General features: G+C 40.2%; 1 long non-coding RNA gene across 1 annotated transcript in view; it reads right to left on the reverse strand.

Moving 5' to 3' along the window:
• Window positions 1-19,350: 19,350 nt before the first annotated feature.
• Window positions 19,351-24,969, reverse strand: part of LOC135421808 (uncharacterized) — an 87,202-nt gene continuing 81,583 nt past the window's right edge. The window contains exon 4 of the long non-coding RNA XR_010434208.1: window positions 19,351-19,577. This is a non-coding gene — a long non-coding RNA (uncharacterized LOC135421808). The remainder of the gene's footprint in view (window positions 19,578-24,969) is intronic.

The following is a 24,969-nucleotide window of genomic DNA, read 5'->3' on the forward strand; positions in this document are numbered from 1 at the left end:
AAAAAGGTATTTGATTAAATCTTCTAACTGGAATGTTTGCTTATGAGCAAGACATTAAGCTGTTTATGGAATTATTAAGGAATTCATGAATGTGGCAGGAGGATGATAAAAATCTGACCTGAGTATTCCAGCTGTGTGAACTTTTAACATTTTAACAATGGAATAACTAAAGATAACACTTTCTTTGAAGCTTGGCAATAAAGAACTCTTTGTAGACAGCAGAGTTGGCATTCAGAGATGTTGTGACAGACATATTTTTGCTTATTTCATTAATGTATTGAAATTAAATCTTCAAACTAATTTAATTCGAAGCTTCTTTCCATGAAATTGTGCTGTGTGGTATTTACTATGCAGAGACTCGCTGACCTTTGATCCACAGCAGATGGCAGAGCCCACCAAGGAGATTCTGCAAGACTTCACACCTTCTGAGTACTGACTGCACCAGGAAATATGTCCCCACAGCATCCAGAATAAAGTAAGTCCTTAAAGGGGCACGAAACAGTGCAGGGCATCTATAAAAACAGTTATTTCAAAAGCATTGGGGGGGGGCATTTGTATTGTTTTAGAAGGATAGGACCTACTTATATTCCTTTATTCTGCTGGCTTGAAAGGCTTAAGTTTACAGACTGATAGAAAAATGTGGCACAGACTGTTTTAGTGCCTTTTGTTTCCCTCCACACTTCCCAACTGCAATAGAACATCTATTCCCAGGCTTTGAAAAAGAGGAGGCAAAAAAAGGTTTTTGTGTTTCCAAGCCTTTATATATCCTGGAAGGGTTTGGATTATAAGGGACCTTATAGATCATCTTGTTCCAATCCCTGCCATGGGATTGGAACACTAGCCCAGGTTGCTCCAAGCCCCGTCCAACCTGGCCTTGGACACTTCCAGGGATCCAGGGGCAGCCACAGCTTCTCTGGGCAACCTGTGCCAGGGCCTCCCCACCCTCACAGGGAGGAATTCCTTCCCAATATCCCATCTATCCCTGCCCTCTGGCAGTGGGAAGCCATTCCCTGTGTCCTGTCACTCCAGGCCCTTGGAAATAGTCTCTCTCCATCTTTCTTGTAGGGTTCTTTCAGGCCTCCTCTGGACTTGCTCCAGCAGGTTTCATGTCCTTCCACCAGCAAAGTATCCATTTACACATAGAAAATACTTGTGGCTACTTTCTGTAAGAAATACAACCTATACTTTCTGTTCCCCCATACCTTACAAGGCTTAAATGAACTTGATTTCTTTAACCAGTAGGATGCTGGACTATGCTTGGACCTTTCCATGAGTGAAGACAAGGCATCTGTGACTCTTTTTTTAAAAAATAAATGGCTACAACTCAAATATTCCCCAGAAATATGGTATCAGTTTTTCCATATGTGAGCTACAGACAAATACATGCAGGAAGAAAATGGGAAAACAGCAATTTCATTACCCACCCACTTCAAAATTCCATAAAGTCTGGCTATTAGCCACCTGGTCTGCAGCAAAAAAATTATATTTACCATGAGAATTATTGAGATCATAAAGCATATTTAGCATTCAGATATATTTGTCCTGGTTGCTCTCTAATAACTTCATTACTTACAGTAAAGCTCTCTGTGTGTGTTTGGAAATGATGCTCTATGGCTGATGCTGTGGTGAACTGTCATCGACGCCACACTGAGTTTATGGAGATGCTGGTAAAAATGCAAAGCCATCTTCAATTATTCAGAAAGGTCATTTACAGAATATTTTGTGGGGGTTTCTGTAAAATTGTTCCTAGCTAGCAGAGAGTTACGTATACATTCAAATGTACAATAAGAAAAATTTCTTATTTTTGGTAACGTCACCATCTTTTTAAAATAATGAGGAAATGCAGAACCTCCTTTTTATTCATAAATTCTATTCATACATTAGAAGTTATATATTATTATATATAATTTCCTTTAAAACCACGTTAGTTTAGTCTTGCACTATCATTCTGGAAATATCAAATGGTTACTATTGCTCCTCTAAACTATTTCCAAAATTATTTTCACCAACAGAAGCAACCCCATGAGCACTAATATAGCTCTGACACCAGAGACTTGTTTTATCATGTTGCTGACTAATCCTGCTCAGAGTTGTATAAAATACTGATAACTACAATAAAGAACTGGTCTATTTAAACCTCATAATTTTGGTATAACTGATAGTGGCTAAATACCCAAGGTAAACAAAGCTTAGTAGAGCCTTGTTGTGACAAAAGTAAGATAAAATGAAGGTGAGTCAGTTGAGGAATAGTATTTTAAAACATCTCTGCTATTTCCAGGCCTGTGTCATGTATATTGTTGCCTCTATGAGCAGTTATTCCTTGTAGATAAAACTGACAAGATTTTCAAAATCAGCCACATCACATTTTGAAAAGAGTTGCTTAGTCAAATTTTGCCCAAGGGCTCCCTGCTCTGATAAATTCAGATCTAGAGCCCTTGGCTTTCATGTGACTACTTATGGGATTAAACTCTGTTACGTGTGAGGACTGAATTATCCACCTCTTTGCCATCAATTCTCCTGAGCAGCAGATCTGAAGGCAAGGAAATCACAACTCAGAGCTACAAAAAACACAGGCAGTGACAGCCCATTTATGTAGCTAAAACAGAGGGATGAAAGCTTGCCCAGAGACAGGAACACACCGGGGAGGAACAGCCCCAAGGACCAGCACAGCCTGGGGGCTGATCTGCTCGGGAGCAGCTCTGCAGAGATGGACCTGGAGCCCTTGGAGGGTGACACATGGACTCAGGGTCAGCTCGTGTCCCAGCAGTGTGTCCCTGCAGCCAGGAGGGCCAGTGGGATCCCGGGGTGCATTGGGAAGAGAGTGGCCAGAAGGTCAGAGAGGAGATCCTGCCCCTCTGCTCAGCCCTGGTGAGGCCACAGCTCGAGTGCTGTGCTCAGGTCTGGTCTCCACAGATTGAGAAAGACAAGGAGCTACTGGAGTGGGTCCAGTGGAGCCCCCAGAGATGGTGAGGGGTCTGGAACATCCCTCTGATGAGGAGAGACTGAGGGAGCTGGGCCTGGTTGGTCTGGAGAAGAGAAGACTGAGAGTGGATCTCATCAAGCCACAGAAATATCTCCAGGGGTTGTCAGAGTACGGCGCCAGATTCTTTTTGGTGGTGTCCAGTGACAGGACAAGGAGCAGTGGCCATAAACTAAATGACAAGAAGTTCCACCTCAGCATGAGGAAGAACTTCTTTCCATGGAGGGTGGCAGAGCCTTGGAACAGCTGCCCAGGGAGGGAGACATTCCAAACCCACCTGGACACATTCCTGTGCCACCTGCTCCAGGTGTCCCTGCCTTGGCAGAGGGGTTGGACTGGATGATCTCCAGAGGTCCCTTCCTACCCTAAAGATCCTGTGACTCTGTGAATATGGACATTTTTTCCTCCTGAGTGTTTCTGGTGGACTGTAACTTCAGCTACACTGATTATTTGACTCCTCGATATTGGTTTTACAGAACCACCACCTCTATGTGCTACATATGGATCTCATCCCACACTGGAAGCTGCAATTCTCTCCTGCCTTGGAGAGAAAAACATTTTGCCCTGAGCAAACTTAACATAGCAAAACTAAAGGTACAGGCCTAAATATCTAACAATACACGTGACAACTTCAGTACAAACCCCAGGTATCATGTGGGAGAATAACACATTCAACAGCTACTGCACAGACCTTGAAAGTTAACATCAGGATGCTTTGATTGAGGTTAAAACCACAGAAAACAGCTCACAGGAAGAAAAATCTTCTATGAAAATGTGCTGTTTCCACTTTAGTCGCATTCATCAGATCCCATCAAACACCAAAGCTCTTCCCTACCAGTTTTAAAGTAAGTATTATGATAATTTCATTTTATTTTTTAGCTAGGATTGTGGTTGGATTCTTTTGCACCTGTTAAATTTACCCTGTGATAGGGATGTAGGGGTAAGAGAGTGCAGAAAGGACAAGAATTATAGCTGTGCTCTGAGTACATGAGAACTCTTTCAAGACAAGGTACTTTACTTTTTTGTTAAGATACTCCTCATTCTACGATGTGAATTCTGTGAAAGTGGTGTAAAGTTGTAATTTAAAATGCTTTAAACTCTCAAAATTTGCCTGGTCTCATACTTTGATAAAATGACTTTTCATGGAAAGTCTCGAAGAAACAAGTCACTCCTTCAATAAACAAAAAATTAATTCACCACCCCATCAACTGAGTCCACACAATCATGGGGACTGCAAAAATGTTACTTTAAAGAAAAAAGCCAGGCTCCTGATTTCCTAAGGGGGACACTGGAGAGAAACAGTGGTTCCTCTGAGCCCAGAAATGTACTACCCTGCACCTGATATTTGCTTCTTCATTTCAACAAGGTTTTTTAATCTGTTGAAGACCTCCCTTTTCTTCCTACCATTATCTTGGCTGGCCTCTCCTGTTTTATAGGGAATGGGCAGGAAAGGACATAGAAAACTGCAATTTGGAAAGTTGTGCAGAACACTGTAATAAAACACAAATGGGTGCTGAAGTGTTTGCTGGCTCTCAGGTCAAGTGTATAAATCACATTTTGGGAGGCGGTTTGAAATATGCATTTGATTAGAGATATTTATGTGGATTAATAAACTTTCACTCCAAAAGCACTTAGAAGAATCAGATCCATGTTTATTCATTGTATCCAGCACTCTAACTTACACAATTTTCCCATTTTTAGAGCATGTTTCTTTAATGTCTGCTATGATTGCAATTAGATCGGTACCTAGAGGAAATGTATGCACTTAGAAATTGATTGAACCCACTATTAATAGTGCTTTTTGGATTCTGCACTAGATAGCAAGGAGTCAGATGAAACATAAAATATTATTATAATTGAACATTAATGCAAAGAGTAAGAAAAAAATCAAATAAGATTAACAGAACATAGATGCAGTTTCTCACTTGGACTAATGTAAGAAATAACCCTGCAAAACAAGGAATTGTATTCGCAGTTTTTCTTTATATTTCAACAACAAAATATAGAGGAGCTGGTACTCTTAGGAAATAAAATCACCATACATTCTGCACACTTGAAAGTGTTGCTGAGTATTTTGAACAATATACCTGAGAAAAACTGTGTTGACTATTATAAATGCTCATTAAAATGTGATGCTTTAATGTTCTATATATAGCATACATAACGCTGTATAAAAAATACTATTTCACATCCCTGCATGCCTGGAATTAAAGCTGCTTTTACTCTACTAGAGTTCCTGGAAATCCCTGATCTGTGCACTCCACAATGGATCTGGAACCACTCTCCTCACTGCTGGCTGACCACTGAACTCCTCTGATATCAGCACTCTCCAGCTGTTATTTCCATACAGAGCTGTGACCTGAAGATCCATCCCACTCACAGAATCTATAACATTTTGTCCCTGTGTAGGTGCTTCTGCAGAATCATTCAACCCATCCCAACAAGAGCTCTTAAGATTTTTGACTATTCCAAAAGAAAGCCTGGCTGACAATTACGGCAGACCCCAAAATAACAAGTGTTCCACAGGTCAAGCCTCCTCAGCTCAACTCTGCTCCTGCAAACAGCAGGGCATGTGTGTTCAATTCCCTCTGAAGTAGGGAAGCCTCAAAGAGTAAATGGGACATGGACTATCCAACAGGCAGTTGCTAAAAGTGGGTTTAAGCACAGGAAAAATATATTCAGTATCCTGAGTAATGTATTATGCCTCAGACTAACAAAAAACATCGAAGAACACAAACACCTTGTGTTTTCTCCCTCTTACACTGTTTTTAAGCAGAAGATGGGAAGTACCTGGAATATGTCTGAGGTTTCTCCCTGCTTCTCTAAGTTTAGGAAGAGAATTTTTAAGGTGATGTTGTACTACATGATAAAAGAAAGAAGTTGAAGTACAGAGCCAGGTCACTTTTTTCCAAGGCTAGTAAAATAATATGTCTCAATTGGCTCTGGTAAATTGAGAGTCAGCTGAAAGATAATGCTGCTACACTACAGTAAGGAAAGTTAGACTTCTGTTAGTCAGTATTAGTGGAGCTTAGGTTAGCCCAGGGACTAAGTAGCAAGACAGGAGCTAAAAAATTACCTGGATCTATACAGTAAGTAACAGTCAGTGCTGCTGGTCTGTTTATCTGATTACCAGGGGACAGGTGGAGGGAGAAAATTAATTATTAAAAAATTATTAAAATCACTTATACCAGGGTACTTGACTCCTAAAGGGCTGGTGTTTTACCCAGAGAACACTGGTGTCATACAGCTCTGCATCCATGGATGCCACTTTATCCCTCTTTCCTTACTCCCAGTCCTGCAGCACTGTTTTTGTTGAGAGAGCCCACGGATCAGCTCTGGGGAGTTTCTGATACCTGGAAAAGTGTGGAAAAGGCTGTGGTGACAGTGGGGCCACACACCCTGCAGGACCCCCCCCGTCCTGTGAGCAGACAGATCTGCTGAACACGTCTGCTCATGCAGGTCTGCCCACATCTGTGCCCTGGCTGGGGACTCCTGCTGCTGGAACAGAGGAAAGTCCCCATCGGTGCTCAGTGCTTTGGGCTTTGGGGAACTTGATAGTCTTGTAGAAAGTGAAAAACAGGTTAAAAGGTTGTGACTTGGTGTCTTCATTTAACCCCAGCTGGTAACTAAACACCACACAGCCAAGGGAGAGAATTTAAAAGTGAGAAAACCTCCATCCCTGGAAGTGTCCAAGGCCAGTCTGGACAGGCCTCGGAGAAACCTGGTCTAGTGGGAGGTGTCCCTGTCCATGGCAGGGGGGCTGGAATGAGATGAGCTTTAAGGTCCCTTCTTACCCAAACCATTCTGTGATTCTAAAATTTGTGAGAAGAGATAAACACAGTTTAACAGGTAAAGCAAAATCAGCACACTCAAGCAAAGCAAACCAAGGAAATCATCCCACGCTTGGCACGGTTAGACAGGTGTGTTTAAGACAGCAGGACTCCATCTCACAGAACTGTGACTTGGAAATTCAAACACCATCATTCCAAATATCCCTCCCTTCTTCCCTCTTTCCCCAGTTTTACATCTTGAGCATGACACTGTATGGTCTGGAATACCCCTGGAGTCAGTTGGGGTCAGCTGTCCAGGCTGTGCCCCCTCCCAACTCCTTGTGACCCCCCTATGGTGGGCTAAGAAGGAAAATCCTTGTCTCTGTGTAAACCCTGCTCAGCACTAACAAAACATCCCTGAATTATCAGCCCCATGTTCAGCACAATTCCAAAACACATCCCACTGGGGAGAAAACCAGTTTTACCCCAGTCAAACCCAGCACACTCACACAAAAGAGAGTGTTCACATCACTGCTTGGAATGTCACTGGCTGTGTATTTGCAGTGTACAGGGCAAGCTTTTCCATGATCCTCAGTGTCACGGAAAAAGTTTGCTTGGGCTTTGGTATTTAGACACAACCAAACAACTCTGGTTTTTTCAAATGTAGCAGTTCCATGGGAATTACTGCCAACCTAACCTGGTGTTCACAAATTTTGCTGGGTATTTTGTGTGATAGACTAAATGTGAGTTGTCTATTATGATAATTATGTAAAGTGATGATATATTTAAGCTTGAGGAAGATACTATATATATAACAATTATATATATATATATGAGAGAGAGTGACAGAGTTATAATGGTTAAACTCAGCTTATCAGTGTTAAGCTAAGTGAGAATACAGGAGACGCTGTCCCTGACTCTGTATTTCATTTATTATTGGGAAAAATAACCCAAACAGTAAAAACAGAACCAGAAATTCCTACATGACTGAAGCAATCAAATCCTTCTTTCCAGCCAAGGAGGAGGAACTGAGTATTGCTGCCTTGGAATAGCCATTAGAACTCATTTTGTGGAAGTGGAATGGGGTATGATTTACTTCAGGTGGTAAAAAGGAAGTAAACAGGTTCCTGGGTCTGTTTTAAGTTCATTCAACTGCTTAATGAAAGCACCCTTGAATTTTATTTTTTCTTTCTTATTTTAAGTGAAAAAAGTACAGACTCATACTGAAGTAGAAAACTGTTCACAAAGTGAAGCAGGACCTTCTGATAAAACCAGAGGAGAAAAGCTGTGATGCTGCTCAGCCCTCAGCTTAATGCAGACACAAGCTCTTCTCTTCCACAGATATTTGTAGATTTGTGCAGAATAAAAATACCCTGACAGGTGTTTTTCCCTTAACAGGAAAAGCTGAGAATCTCTGGCACTTCATGTGCATCCAGAATCAGGTTTAATCTGACCAAAAGGGAAAAAACTCAGGGTATGGAGGAATTAAAATTGAAAATTTTTACTTGGATACTGAAGCTCTTCTTAAATCTGTGTTTGATCTGGAATTTACACTGGGGTGGTTTTTTTTAAAGATCTGTAACTATATTGGAAGATTGGTAGCTGGAAAGATCCTTATATTAGTTTCCATTCACAATCCATAGACAATATCTAAATTATTCAGAGTGGATCAAATAGTTTTATGAAAAACAAAAAAAAATGAAACAAAAAAACCCAAATCAAACCAAAAACCAAAAGCTGAACAAACAGCTTTTAGGGGATGGGTGTAATTTTTTATACATAACCAGAAATGTTCTGTTGGACACAGTTTTTTATTCAGTATGAAAAGTGCACAGACTAAAGCTTTCAATTGTCTGCCATGATCAGATATTTGTGACAGGTACCTCAAGTGCTTTCATGGCTCACAAGCTCATCTTCACCTGTGAACTGCAAACTAAATTCTACGTTGAGTGAGTTAAAACTTACATTTCTCAACTTGATTTTGGAAAATGAATGAGCACGAGAAAGCAGCTGAACTAAGAACCTCACCCTAAACAACTGTAACTATCCTGTGGGAATAGTTCTCCAGTTAATCCGAAGCCACTGACTACTATTATTGGCTCTGAGTTTGGAGCAGACACCTCACAGGTCTTTTTCACCCTCTGTGTAAACAGAAATTTAACAAAAGCAGACTTTGCCTCCTGGAGCTTGCTTTGTATATCTGTCATTCTTCAATAAAGGAGTGCAAATCCAGCCGGTAAACTAATTAAACTGTCTCAGAAAAATAGGAATAAAAAAAAAATAAAATGCCTTTGTTGATATTTATGTTTGTGCTACACATTCCGAGCAGGCTCTTGGAGTATGTGCCAGGTACAAACTGCAACCCGGGGAGGATGGATTGGTGAACGATCCCCACTCATTTGCACTCCTCTCAAAGGTGACTCCATCACCGGCGTCTGAAAGACACTCTGCCCCTCGGTAACAAATGATTACAGCTAAATGAATCCCACAGGCTTGCCACTAATGCAGAACAGAGGCATAAGAATGAGAGCCGTGGTTCAAGATCTATTTTTTATACCAGCATAATTTTTTGCTTCACTGATCTATCACTAAACAACAGCTGCTGGGGTAGAGACTCGGTGGAACTCAAATCCTTGAGTGACTGGGCACATGTGTTTGCCTCAGGCCTCCAAAAAAGTCAGGAGCTTGGGAAGAGGGACTGGCAGATTAATGTCACCTTATTCTGTAATAGATTTGAAGATGTGACATGTTGGAACAGCAGCCTGCAGTAAACTGAGATTTCTAAAGGACTTGTATCGAGATCTAAGGACGTGTGACCAGCCCCTGCTGAAAGGAAAGGTGGGAGAAAGAGGGAGGAAAAGAAAACTGAGTAAAATTCAAACAACTCGGGGAGTTTATATCCTGTGTCTGAAATTAAACTTTTGCAGCGTTTTATAAGATGCTGTTTGGTTTTTTCCCCAATAGAGACCTAAGTTCTTGTTTCCAGATTCTTGAAATAACCTTCCTATCACTTTTGGGGCAAAAAGTGTCATAAAAATGGCAGCATATAAAGCATTCATAATTGCAGAAAAAAAAAAACAAAGCCAGAGTTTTCTTATGTTAGATGCTATCAGTTGTCTGTATATAATCAGATTAAAGTGAATGAAATTATGTGGATTGCTTTGATTTCCATGGAAACTCAGAATTCTCTTCATTAATAATCACCTTTTTGATAACAATAAAATTTCTTTTCATTAATAATCATCATCTATGTCTGCATATTTTTGGAGAATCTGATAGATAAAGGGGATTAACCTAACATGCTTCTGAATGATCCATAAAAGATCATTTCCCAACTTCTCTTAAACTTTGTAACCTGGCAGTTAGAGCCCTAAACCAAGCAAATGAGAAATGGACGATCTTTTGTGTGCTTTTTCCACTCCTCTTTTTCAGCAGATTATTAGAAACCTTCACCATAAACTGCAGAGTTTCAGATTTGTTTTTTTTCTTTTTGTTTGTTTGGGGTTTTTGTTTCTTAGTTTGTGGTTTTGTTTTGGTTTTGCTTGGTTTTAGTTTTGGGGGTTTTGTGTGTGTGGGTTTTTTGTTGTGGGTTTTTTTTGTGGCAGGTTTTTTTAATGTTATTTAAGTTTATTTTTCATAAATAAAAAGATCTGGTGATAGACAACCATATGAGCACTAGGTTGGCTGCTGGATCAGCTGCTCAGCTTCACTGTGTAAGTGCTGTGTAAAAGACAGTGAAGAACAGTAACTACTGAAATATCAGAAAACTGGATACTAGTATGGGAATAGCTGTAAGGAGAACGGTCTGTGAATGCTGTAGATTCATTTGAGGAATTGGCATTTACAAAAATGAATTAATAAGAGTTCAAAACTAAAATACTACATGTTGGAGCTGCTCAAACAAGAATGGGTTTGGTGTAATTTCCTTAATTATTTCTAGATGCCAGCAAGTCTTTCATCAATTTTTTAGTCAGAGATAAACTCGATGTGTTTTCTAAATGCAGAAAATAAATGATGCAAATACTTTTTGTTTGGAAGTTTTCTTTCAGAGCATTTCTCCAAGAAATTCCCCTGCTGATGCCTAAAAATCTGTCTAACGCAGTTTTGCACTTTTTTGGGATGTCTTTCAGTTGTTAAGAAAGACAATCTGACTGCATTATAAGTTTGAGGCTTTATTCTTCGTCCTCGTCGTCCCCGGATAAATGGCGGAAAAGGCATCCAATATTTACATTAACATACTTTTATCACACTTAGATGGTTGGTTTCTAAGGTACAGAAAAGAAGGCACACAGGGATCTATTTTTATGCTGTTACACACATTTTTTAAGTTTACACACTTCTTTCAAATTTTTTAACACACTACTATTGCTAAATATATACCGGTATATATTCTATAAGTGGTGTTAGCCTAAAAGAGTTTTTTCTATCTTATTTTTATCTTTAAGTGCAGGTACCCAAACAGGTATTCCTCTGCTGGAGTTAGCAGCTTCTTTGCTCTCCTTCCCAGGCTGCCCAAGGTCTTTTAGTGAATTCCTGCATTATCTCAGAGGCCTCTGACTGAGCTGCTGTCTCAGGGCCTCTGACTGAAACACCTGCTTGGTTCCCTACATTCCCCTACCTGTCAAACCAAAGAATCAGTTCTGAAAATCTGAATATCTGCAGAAGATACAGAAACACAAAGTGCTCCTAACTAGGAAGATCTCCAGTGGAAGCCCTGCAGATTTGACCCCAGTTTCCTGTTTCTCTGTGAAGAGCTGGGAGATTAAACCAACCGAGCAGGACGACACACAGGTCCAACACTTACAATTCCTGACTCCTCCTCTTGGATGGACACAAATCCGTCTGGAACCACATGAAAGCCTGGGAGAGGCAACATGATGAATGAGTGATGGGAGAGCCATCCCTGTGGAGCAGGGATGAATCTGACAGGCTGAGCACTTGGATTTTCCCGGGGTCGTGCTGCTCGGAGTGACGATGGGCACAGATGTGCAGCTCTGACAATTAGCAAAGTGTACAAAGGACTGGGAAGTTCAAGTTGAAAGCTCGGAATATTTTGATGTTGCAGTTCACCTTGTCACAGGAAGCATCCCCAAAGTCTTCAGCAGTGCCTGACATATTATAAAAAATGTATCTGGAAAAATCAAATTTTAGTCTTGCTACTGGTCTGATGCCTGAAAGCTTATTCCAGCCAAAAAGAGCTGTATCTGTGCAATAGAGTCACTCCAAATATGATTTTTGAGATACAGAAAGCTATGAGAAAAAGAGAGTGTGTGGATGCAACGTATGAATGATTTCTTTCTCTTTTACTCATGAAGTCCCAAGGCAGAGGTTTTTAAGACTCAGTTTGTAACTGAACTTCCTTTCTCATATACAGCACTTAGAAACATTTGTTCAACTCACACTCAATAAATGCATATAATTGGTATTTGCAAACTTGTTTATTCATATTCCAACAATCTCAACTTACCTAATTATCATATGAATGCTTTCAAGTCCCTATAGAACATCTGCAAGCAGAATAAAAAGCAGTGGCTGTGCCTCAGCAATCATAAGCTGGAAAAGATCCTATAACCAATCATAGAATTATAATCACAGAATGGTTTGGGTGAGAAGGGACCTTATAGATCGTCTCATCCCACCCCCTGCCATGGGCAGGGACACCTTCCACCAGCCCAGGTTGTTCCAAGCCCCGTCCAACCTGGCCTTGGACACTTCCAGGGATCCAGGGGCAGCCACAGCTTCTCTGGCCAACCTGTGCCAGGGCCTCACCACCCTCACAGGGAACAATTTCTTCCCAATACTCATCTATCCCTGCCCTCTGTCAGTTTGAAGCCATTCCCCCTCATCCTGTCACTCCAGGCCCTTGTCCAAAGTGTCTCTCCATGCTCTTTGCAGGCTCCCTTCAGACACTGAAAGGCCACAATCAGGTCACTCCAAAGCTTCTCTTCTCCAGGCTGAACAATCCCAACTCTCTCAACCTTTCACTAAGATACCTCTGTAGAGTGGAAAGGGAGTGAAAAGGATGAGAAGATGATACAGTTATAAAAACCTTTCTCCATGGCCAGCTTACTCCACCTCTCACCCCACTAAATCTTCCTTTCTGTGTCCTGATGTGAATTATCAAAGGAAGTCAACAGCTCTTGTACATCAAAGCCTCTTTGTTCACTTCTTTTTCATGGATGTGTAGGAGCTCCAGAAGAAATGGAGGGATGGGAGAATGACTGTAGAACAAGTAGGAAAATTAAACATTTTTCTTTCAACTTTGTCACCATTTCACATCAGTCTTCCCATTTGAACCCTGTTAAATTGCACATAAAGTCATAATAATGAAGGCCAAAAAAGGTTTGAGGAGCAAATTGCTCAAGGCATAAATGCTAAAAATAAAAGCTTTTTCAAACACAGCAGAAGCTTAAAGCCTGCCAGGGTTGGTAGGACTGACAGATGATCAAGGAGTAAAAAGAGAACTCATGGAAATTAAGGCCACCACAGAACAACTAAAGAGATTCTTTCCACCAGTGCCTACTACGAAGTCTGGAGAGATTCATGGCATCAGGGCCACGCTCTAAAAGTTATGAGTTCTGGATCTGCTCAATTTGAAATGTCAATAAAAGGTTTCATGGAAAAAGAAATATTATAAAGCTATCAAAAGCTGACAGTAGAAGAAATGATTCACCCAGAAGTTCTAATGTAATTAAATGTGAAAAGGCTGGACCCTCAGGAGGGTGTGTTACCTGCTGGCTAAACTCCTTCAACAACTGAACAGAGGGCATTAAGTGCAATATCTGAGTTAAAAATGGGACCCACTGATGATTTCATGAGCACAGATGAGCAATTCTGACCCTTATACTAAACACGTTTGTAGAAATCTGAATAAAGAACAAAATTTCTGTGCAAATTCATAAACCTGATATACTTGTACAGAGTGAACCCATCCTTGTTGATCCATTTGATTAAGGGACTCCAAGGGCAGGTACAGAAGGATGATCCAGAGGATTATTTTTTAATTTTTTTTTTTTTAACATGATCCATTTCCAAAGACTTAGCAGAGAACAGAGATGGCAAAGGGTAAAGGAGAAGTTTCTCTTAAGGACTATTGACAGTTTAAAAGCTGGGATACAGTGGATAAGGAGAAAGACCTGTTACCATTATAGGAAAGGCACCAAAGGAATTATGGAAGGATTTATGTAAAGACACAGACTATTCAACATATGGGGTCCAGAAGAACAAAAGAATGCTGAAGTAAAAAAAAAATATGCTGATTATGCAAAAATATTCCAGATAATGAAATAAAACAGTTATATGAAAAGAATTATGTTGAAGAACTCCATAATACTAAGGATAATAAAACAACAAATGAAATGAAGTAATGCTGAATGCAAATAAATGCCAATGGACAAGAAACAACATCAGGATATGCATCTATGCTATTATTTTCAATGATTTTCACTGGGGAGACAGAACTTCATTTCACTTTGGATTGTTCTTTGCATACATTCAAATAAGAACAGAACTCTTCTATAAGGGAAGCAGAGCATTAGAAATTACTGAAAATAAAAAACACTACTATATCACTACATAAATTATTCACAATCCAAAAATGTAGATAGCTCAGGCTTAAAATATAAAGTAGAAACAAAAAAAGTATAAAGAGGCTGACATTACTGATGAGACAAGATCTCTACAAGAAATTAGAGAAGCAAGACTAAACCTCTTCAGATGGGAGAATAAATCCCCTAAAGGGTCTGTGATAAATATTTATCACAACATGGGTATTTTTAAAAATCTATTATAACACAAATGATTGCAGGAGTAATCACTAAGTTCCCAAAGAGCAAAAATATATAGCACAACAAATTTAAAATCAGAATTATTCATTGGCTGGTGTGAAGCACAATGGTTTCGAACATACAACCAATTCCAGAGGTTCTTAAACAAAGACTTTTAGAAATTACAAGCCTATAGAACTGCAAAGATCCTATTTTATCTGCCCTATGCCATAGATGTGCTACCAGCCAGAACTGCAAGCAGGATACTAAATGAGACCTTTGATTTGATATGGTCTCATTTTTAGACTCCCTAAATCCAACAAATAATAATACTAGCTCTGAAGTTCATTCACATATATATACATAATATATATATAAAATTTGTATTAACGGGTTTGTAATTTTCTTCTAGGACAATCAAGCAAACATTAAACTATTAAAAATCCTACTCTGCTTCTTGTCTTAGCCAACAAATGTTTTCTCTTACCCTCTTAGTGGGTTACAAGATTTGCCTGCCCCAGCCTGTTTTCTGTTTTTAAAGTTATTAAACTATTAATTTGCTATTCTGTCAGTACAAAGACACACTCCATACTTTCATCCAGATAAAGGACTGCCAACTTCCAGGTTACTGGTGGAGTATTGCAGCAGCCAAAATTATGTTGGAGTAAAATATTATTTAAGCATAAGTGGATCAAAATGTTTCACTTTTTTTGCATTTCTCAGTGATCTGACAGTGTTGGAGCAGAAGAAGTGACTGTATTTGTTCCTGTGCTCCACAAAAGGGAATTGCAAATTGGAAAATCACGGTCAGCAAAACTTTCTCAGGGTGGTCCCCAATTTGTCAATGAGTACAAAGTCATTAGTTTCCTCAATGCCAAAGGGGGAGCTCTTGGAATTACACAATATGTGTTTGCCAGTGCACAACCAAGGTGGTTCTTCCATTCTGGATGTGAATCCTCCCTCTAGAATTCCTTGAGGTGCAATAAGGGCACAGCACTCCTGCTGCAAGGACAGTCACTGGGGCTTTGCCACTGCTTTATTTTCCTTTCTCTTTTCCTCTTTTCTTTTTTCTTTTTTTTCTTTTCTTTTCCTCTTCACTTCTCCTTTTTTTTCTCTTTTCTTTTCTTTTCCTCTTTTCTTTTTTCTTTTCTTTTCTTTTCTTTTCTTTTCTTTTCTTTTCTTTTCTTTTCTTTTCTTTTCTTTTCTTTTCTTTTCTTTTCTTTTCTTTTCTTTTCTTTTCTTTTCTTTTCTTTTCTTTTCTTTTCTTTTCTTTTTTTCTTTTCTTTTCCTCTTCACTTCTCCTTTTTTTTTCTCTTTTCTTTTCTTTTCCTCTTTTCTTTTTTCTTTTCTTTTCTTTTCTTTTCTTTTCTTTTCTTTTCTTTTCTTTTCTTTTCTTTTCTTTTCTTTTCTTTTCTTTTCCTCTTCTCTTCTCTCTTCTCTTCTCTTCTCTTCTCTTCTCTTCTCTTCTCTTCTCTTCTCTTCTCTTCTCTTCTCTTCTCTTCTCTTCTCTTCTCTTCTCTTCTCTTCTCTTCTCTTCTCTTCTCTTCTCTTCTCTTCTCTTTTCTCCTCTCTTCTCTTTTCTCCTCTCTTCTCTTTTCTCCTCTCTTCTCTTTTCTCCTCTCTTCTTTTTTCTCCTCTCTTCTCTTTTCTCTTTGTGTCTGCAAACACTGGCCTTTTTCTTTACTCCAGGAACAGCTTTTGTAAGTATTTATGTTTTGAAAAGCCATTTATTAATTTCTCTATCAAGTTTATTTACCCCTATAAAGTGGATTTATGCTTCATTATCTTCAATTGACGTTTGTTTTTGCCAAAGTTCCCTTTTGCTCTCTCCAGACTGTATGTTGGGAAATGCAGAAGGTTTTTCCTTCACATTACAGTTCTCTAACTCTCATGATTGCCCTCTGGGTTTCACCACAATCACTGGCAGTTGAGCATGAAATCGTGCTGCTGAGTGAAACATGGTGGCTTCCTCGTGAAAGAATTCTTGATTACATCTCTTTTACATATTTATTTCTACGTCAGACAGAAGCTGAGGAACAGAATGCCAGTCACTGAGCCCCACTGATTGGCAGGTGAGATCCCTGAACCACTGAGCAGCACCTGTGCCTACACAGTGTTTACAACAAATCAAGCCTTCCATGGAAATTAATTACCCAACCTAAACGCTGGAAAGGCCAAGTGACACTGATTGGGAAATCAAAGCAGGAGCTGAAATGTTACCTGCCCCCTTCTCTGGAGTCACACAGCTTCCTCACCGCTGCATTTTCCACTTTTAGGAAGCGAAAGCTGGGGCTGGCTGTAGGAAAATCTGCACCTCACACCTTTGTGGTGCAACTGCTTAATACTGTTTGTTTGCTGCTGTTCGAAGAATAGGGTTAAATGATTTAAGACATTGATTTTTGAAGCAAATCGTATTAAATTATGTCAGCAATTCAATTCTGTCTTCCTGAAACTCAATACAAATCGGGTCACTTGCACTGACAGGCATCTGAATTCTTTATCCTAGAGGCAACTCATTTAGCTGTGATTGTATCACTCACTGAACACCAGCATTTCAGAGCACATTCCAACACAGCAGCATTTCCTGATTTTTCCTGATGCCTCAGGTGATGATGGGAACAAAAATCAGACTTCAGAGAACAGACAAGAAAACAGAGGTTTTTCGCTGTCAGGGACAAATTCTTTTGCTTCAGATGGATACACAGTAACAAAAAGCTCAGGAAACAGTTGTCCCTTTTAGGCATTCCAGCCTGCTTTCCATCTTCTCAGTAAGCAAAGGGTGCTGCAAGGCAGTGCCCAGATACAGGATTGCACACACTGGTGATCTGAGCCTGCTTCCATATCCAAACCACCCCAGTAAAGAACCATTCAAACCTACTGGATTTCTTTGCATGACAAAATGTGAAGATCACAATCTGCTGGGTAGAATTCTCCATCACTTCTTGTGTTCCCATCGCACCTTTAAATGAAGCGGACTTTTCAAAAATATCCAGTTTTTAAAATAAATAATATCAGGGTTATTAATGTGGTATTTTTGAACGCAGTTTAAATCACAGAATCATAGATTGTTTTGGGTTGCCAGAGACCTGGAAGATCATCTCATTCCAAGCCCTTCTGTGGGCAGGGACACCTTCCACCAGCCCAGGTTGCTCCAAGCCCCGTCCAACCTGGCCTTGGACACTTCCAGGGATCCAGAGGCAGCCACAGCTTCTCTGGGCAACCTGGGCCAGGGCCTCCCCACCCTCACAGGGAGGAATTCCTTCCCAATATCCCATCTAACCCTGCTCTCTGTCAGTATGAAGCCATTATTCTTTCTGTTTTAATGTTGTGACAATCCATTTCACACCATTCAGTCAAAATTTTTGTAGGAATTTCCATCCTTGCAAAGGTTGGAAAGGTTGGGAGGGGGCAGAGGAAGGTCTAAATTATCAGAAAAGAACAGAATATAAAAATACCATAATACATGCAGTTCAAATGAAATCTTGACAGCTGCTATTCACAAATATTGCTGACATGATTTATATTATATTAAAATTCAGAATTACTGCGTTTTCATCAGTTCCTCATTTCACAGCTGGCATTTCATGCTGTCAGCATCCTGTGATTTACAAGGCTGTATGTAGTGTAAAAATGTTGTTTTAAATGGACAATCTCATAAGCATGTTAACTAATTGATAGTCTGGGGCAACATAGAGTGTAAACATACCGTGTGTTCCAACAGCCAGAGTGCTTTCCAGAAGAAAAAAACTGAACCTAATAGCTCCAGTTTCATTAAACTTTTATGAAAGTCACCAGCAAACAGACATTTCCATGCAAATTTTAAAATAATGGCTTAATTTGTGAAGTTACTTTTGCAATGTCAAAAATGCAAAGTAAAATACATTAAAAAATGATGTTGATACTTGTTATTGGAAGATATAGGAGCTCCTAACCAGAGAGACCGTGGAGCCTTAATAAAGCATTGTTTTCTAATAATGTTTCCATAGGATTCATTGTGATATTTTCCAAAGTGATATAAAGTAAGCCTGGCACAAAATGCAAACGCTCTATTCCAGCAATGTTATTCTTTATCTAAAACTGCAGAAATGATGGAAAGGACAAATTTTCAGGGAATTAAGTCAATATTTCATACATTTCATCATGCTCCTCTATTCCAGTCCTCAGCAGGAATATGGGATACAACTTGCATTTCCACAGTTCCTTGTGACATGAAAAATCATGTGCATATAAGTAACTTGGAAAGTTTGGGTATGTCCACAGAATTTAGTGGAATTCCTTATGTATAACATTAGTCAGAGAAATGAAAGCACTGCTTTTGTCAAAGCTGCCTCTCCCTTTTTACATAAGCTGAGCAGTCCAAAGCCTGGAATATACTTCTATAATTCATACAAAGTTTTAACAATAACAAGACACATTTGAATTTTATCCTAAAATCTGAAATATCCCAGAATATTTTGTAACAGAGCTGAGAGAATCAGGAGAAAGAGGTGGCAAATTGATTGCAGGGCTAACCACATTTCCCTCTTCAAGCCTTTTACACTTTCACTAAGAAAGAAACTGTCCTTGACTGTGTCCAAGCAATGCTGATACTTCACTGCTTTAATTTTCAGGTTTTCTACAGATTTTTTTTTGCAGACAACCATGGAGAGAAGCTCTGATAGCATCACCAGCAACTCAGCACCCTCCTCCAGTGACCTTCTTAGTCAAATCCCTTCTCTTCCCACCCATCTCTTCCCCAAATATAGTTTATTCCCACATTCTTTTGGTGTTTTTTTTTTCCTAGCACGATAAAATAAAAAGTACAATTTTTTCTAGTCTGAATTTTTGCCATAGTTTGTCACTTTATTTCTGCATAGCAATAGTAATGATGTTTGCCTTTTGTAACATCACAGCTGCAGGTTTTCCTTCCAGTTCTGCTGGGGGCAGGTTTGCTTGGATACAGCTGGAGTTCAATAGGCTCAGAGTGTCCTCAGCAGGTCATATGAAAATCAGACAGCCAGAAACCCTTTTGGCTAATCTTTCTGCATAAGTGGATCATAATCCGTCCAGCCTGCCCCTTATCTGGAAAGTTTTAAATTTTTGAATAATGTTTTCAAAACGGATTTCCCTTAAAATTATGACAAACTCCATCCATCAACACAAAAATGTTTAATGTCTTGCATCAAACAGGACATGATCACAGCCAGGGTCTGAGCACTAAGTCCAAAATATGATAATTAAAACAAATCTCTCTTTTGGGGTGTTAGGTGAAGGCTGCACACCAGCCACCACTCGCCTAAGCAAAAATGTGTATTAATAAGTGTCCTGTGGCCTCACAGTATTCACTCCAGAGGAGCACAAGTAATCATGGCACTTGTAGGATATTCTTTATCTTGGCACTTAGATCTGACACATCTCCATCCTTCAGGTGTGCACAGAAGTCCATGTATCTTCTTGCAGAAGCCTAAGCATTCCTCACGTGAGATTTCCTACCACTTTTTATACAGCCCGAGCATGAATTAACTGGAATATGCTGCTGTTAGAGCCATGATTTAGGCAAGAGGAAGCAGATTTTCCTCAGCTGTGGTTGATGGCATGAATTCCTCCAGAAGTCAGCAGAGTTCAAGTCCAGAGGAGGCCCCAGAGTTGATGAGGGGACTGGAGGCAGGATGGGAGAGTTGGGGCTGTTCAGCCTGGAGAAGAGAAGGTTGTGTGGAGACCTCAGAGCCTCTTCCAGGATCTGAAGGGGCTACAGGGAAGGTGGAGAGAGACTCTTGACAAGGACCTGGAGTGACAGGATGAGGGGGAATGTCTTCAAACTGACAGAGTAGGGTTAGATGAGATATTGGGAAGGAATTCGTCCCTGTGAGGGTGGGGAGGCCCTGGCACAGGTTGCCCAGAGAAGCTGTGGCTGCCCCATCCCTGGAAGTGTCCAAGGCCAGGTTGGACGGGGCTTGGAGCAACCTGGGCTGGTGGAAGGTGTCCCTGCCCATGGCAGGGGGTGGCACTGGATGGGCTTTAAAGTCCCTTCCAACCCAAAGCATTCTGTGATTCTATGAACTAATCACCTAATAGTTTTCTCAAAGATAAGTGTTTAGGGGAAGACAGATCAACAACTGAACTTGTTGATGTCACTCTAACAGCACAAACACAGTTGTGAGTCAAGATTTTCAAGACATGTCCAGGCTTCAGTACAGGTTATTGGTTTTGATTAAGTCCTGTGAAATTACTATCTTTGCTGGAATTTACTTAGCTGTTTGTTTGGTTTTTTCATAGTTGTATGTTTACATATTTGTATAAACTGGGCTTTCACGGCAAATGATAATATTTTATAATCAATAGTGCTCTAGTGTTAAGAAATAGTGTAAGATTTTCATTAAATTGGAGGAAAGTGCAGTTAAAGGAATGCTAACAAGTATTGATGTTTAGATTTTTATTTATCAATGTTGTTAAATTCCTCTCCACTGCACTGAGTTTATTTTTCCACATTAAAAAAATCTTATTTGGTATCTCTAGGGCTGAGTTTTAAACAAGATAAAGTACACTGTGAATTAATTTATTTTGAAGAAAACAGAAAATACAATTTGTGTCTTTTCATTAAATTATCCTTAGCTTTATTGATTTAAACTAAGTTAAAATTTATTTAGTTGAAGAAGAAACAAAGCTAAAATTAAACTGTGTATCTCGATCTCTGTTGAATTTGGAGAGTCTATCCTTGTAGTATTTCAGCTCCTATTTTATCTATTATTTATCCATTATTATTCATTATATTAATATTATGTTCATTTCTTGTATACCTCACTGACACCCAAAGTATATATTTGTGCTGAAAAAGTGGCATCTATTCAGATGTTTGTGAGAAGCTGCATTAAACCTGATAAAGCATTAACTACACCTGAGAAAGGGTGGGGTGTTTCTTGCTTGTAAATACACTGGAAAATATCATTTGCAATGAAAGTAAATTCTCCCTGTTCACAAAAAAACTTGGAAACAAAAGCAGCAGTCTGCAAAGAGGGTTCTATCACAGTGCATTAAAGGCTTAAAGAAAAGAATTGGTAGAATAATCATATCATAGAGTGGTTTGGATTGGAAGGGGACCCAAAGATCATCCAGTCCCACACCCTGCCATGGGCAGGGACACCTGCCACCAGCCCAGGTTGCTCCAAGCCCTGTCCAACCTGGCCTTGGACACTTCCAGGGATGGGGCAGCCACAGCTTCTCTGGGCAACCTGTGCCAGGGCCTCACAACCCTCACAAGGAACAATTCCTTCCCAATATCTCATCTAACCCTACTCTCTGTCAGTTTGAAGCCATTCCCTTTGTCCTATCACTACATGCCTTGGGATAAAGTCCTGCTCCAGACTTTTTGGAAGCCCCTTTTATGTACTGGAAGGAGCTATAAGGTCTCTCTGGATCCTTCTTAAGGCTGAACAGCCCCAAGTCTCTCAGCCTGTTTTCACAGGGCAGAGGTTCCAGCCCTCTGAGCATCTTTGTGATTGTTTATCACTGTATTTAAATTGGTTTTAATGTGCCCAAACACACTGGGTGTATGAGAGTCATGGAACCATAAAACTGTTTAGGTTAGAAAAGACCTTTTAGATTATTGGGTCCAATCCAACCCAGTGCTGCCAAGGCCACCATTAACCCATGTCTTCAAGTCCACATTTCCATGTTTTTAAATCCCTCCAGGAATGGAGATTCCACCACTGCCCTGGGCAGCCTGTTCCAAAGTTTGCCAACCATTTCTGTGAAGACATTTTTCCTAATACACAACCCAAACCTTCCCTGCTGCAACTTGAGGCCATTTCTTCTCATCCTGCCTCTTGTTACTTGGGAGAAGAGACAAATACCCCAAAAACATGAAAGTCTTCACAAATTTATATGTCATCCTTGTGCAGGGTCCATGCACAGATCTACAAAATACAGAGCAGAAGGAAGGCTGAAGGAGATAGCAAATATCACTATGCTAGTCAAGGTTCTGGTCTCAAAATTAGTAACCTGAGCCACTGCTGATGACAAAAATTCTTATTCTCTTTGTGTGAAGGCATATTGAGACATTCCTACCTCGTGTATATATTTAAGTTCTATGTTTGAATTGCTACTGATCACAACAGGGGAAGAGGTGATAAAATATACAGATGTGAGTAAAATGACAGCTAGTTCATTTACTGTGGAAAATAAGCTATGTATATTCTGAAATGTGACACACAGCATCAAGGTGTCTTCGAGGCTATTCTGAAAGAATTTATCTTATTAACAGCACAATAATATTTGCCTGAAAACATCACACTGTCATCAGAGCTAATGTATATTTTTGACTACAAAATAATGATACTGTAGATAATGAGTACATATAGTTCACTTAACACAATTCCTGCTCTCTAATTGTATACCATTTCTGTTTCAATTTCTTTAACAATTATACATAAAATGTGTAATTTTATTTTTGGTAAGTAGTGGTCACAGTATCATCGGAACAATTAAGGATGACAGTTATCTGTCGTGACACTCACTGTGGTTACCAAGGCTACCTTCAAAAGAAATACCTCTCTGCAATATAAAAATGTGCTCATCAGCTGCTAAATCACAGCATCTTCAACACAAAATGCTGCTGCAGTTATGTGATGCACAAAAACCTGCAGGTGATAGCAGAGTATGTTTGCACTGCTGGGGCCACACCTCGGGTGCCGTGTTAGTTCTGGATCCCCCAATGCACGAAGGACATGGAGGGGCTGGAGCGTGTCCAGAGAAAGGAATGGAGCTGGGAAAGGGGCTGGAGAGTCAGTCCTGTGAGGAACAGCTGAGGGAGCTGGGGGGGCTCAGCCTGGAGAAAAGGAGGCTCAGGGGGGACCTTCTGGCTCTGCAACCCCCTGACAGGAGGGGGGAGCCGGGGGGGGTCGGGCTCTGCTCCCAGGGAACAAGGGACAGGAGGAGAGGGAACGGTCTCCAGCTGTGCCAGGGGAGGGTCAGGTTGGACATCAGGAGGAATTTCTTCATGCAAAGGTTTTGGTGGGTCATCACAAAAGGTTGTTAAATACTGGAATGAATTATTCCAATTCCAGAATCATTGAGGCTGGAAAAGCCCTCCCAGACCATGGAGTCCACCCTGTGCCCCATCCCCACCTTGTCCCCCAGCCCAGAGCACTCAGTGCCACATCCACTCCTTCCTTGGACACCTCCAGGGTGAGGACTCCACCACCTCCCTGGGCAGCCCCTTCCAAGGCCTGACCACACTTTCCAGCAAGAAATTCCTCCTGATGTCCAACCTGACCCTCCCCTGGCACAGCTGGAGGCCGTTCCCTCTCCTCCTGTCCCTTGTTCCCTGGGAGCAGAGCCCGACCCCCCCCGGCTCCCCCCTCCTGTCAGGGGTTGGGGTTTTCTTTCCCTGAAGGAAAGCACTCCTTTCCTTACTGAGGGAGAGATGCCACTGCAGAAACCAGTGGCCTCCTCTTGGCTAAGAAAGTACTTCAAAGGCCAGACCCCCGTGTTGTTCCTACGAGCTTCACTTAAGTCAGAAAATTTCCAACCCCGCGCACCTGCTTTTCATTCTTATTTCAGAAATTATATCAGATTTAACATTATCCAGTTAATTAGGGGGGTTGTATGTTTTTTAAAATAAACAGAAGTTTTTCCCTGAGCTTAACTGTTGCAATCACCAGAATATTTTCTCTTCTAAAAGAAAAGAATGGTGGAGGGCATAATGCAAACAAGATCAAAGCTATAGATTGAGAAAGCAATTTCCAAATTTTACCACATTTTTCCCCCCAGATTTACAGTCATACACTTAGGAAATTTAGTCCAGACTGTCTGGGCACATAGATATTTCTGTTGAATACATAAATATCAGAGTAGAATGAATAAAGTATTTTCCATGAATAGTCATTTGAATTTTAATAGAAATTTTACTTCAATCAAAATTTTTTTTCATTACTGAGTGACTGAACGTGTCTAGGAAAAAATAGTTTCCAAAAGTGAGTCTGTAAACTTGCTATTCAACTAAATTTTATATATTTGGGAATTCAAAAGTATTATTATCTAAATTCTGATAAATTAATTTAAAACCAGTGCTATCCTGACTATCCAGAAGAAAGAAACAAAAAGATTTCTTTCATTGAAGCATAACTATAAATTTTTATTTTTCTGAGTAACCCAATAATTTCCTCCTCTGCTCAACCCCACCTCAAGCCCTACTGAATTTGGGATGGTCTAATACTGTAAATGAGGCCTCACATTCCCACAGAACTGATCCACGAAGCAGGAATTAGGATCTGGAACTTTGGACAGCCACGATCAAGCACTACCTTGAGCTTTTTACAAAAAAAAAAGATTCCTGGATAAATACAGAATGACTCAGAGACTGTCAGAGCACACTCAGGACAATTTTGCAAGCAGATAAAAACAGAGAAATTAAATGAATTATTTATCAGGACTCTAATGTTGGAAGTCAGATATGGTGAGTTCTGCTCCGAGCTCT

The sequence above is a fragment of the Pseudopipra pipra genome, chromosome 14 (assembly GCF_036250125.1).
Source record: "Pseudopipra pipra isolate bDixPip1 chromosome 14, bDixPip1.hap1, whole genome shotgun sequence".
NCBI lineage: Eukaryota > Metazoa > Chordata > Aves > Passeriformes > Pipridae > Pseudopipra > Pseudopipra pipra.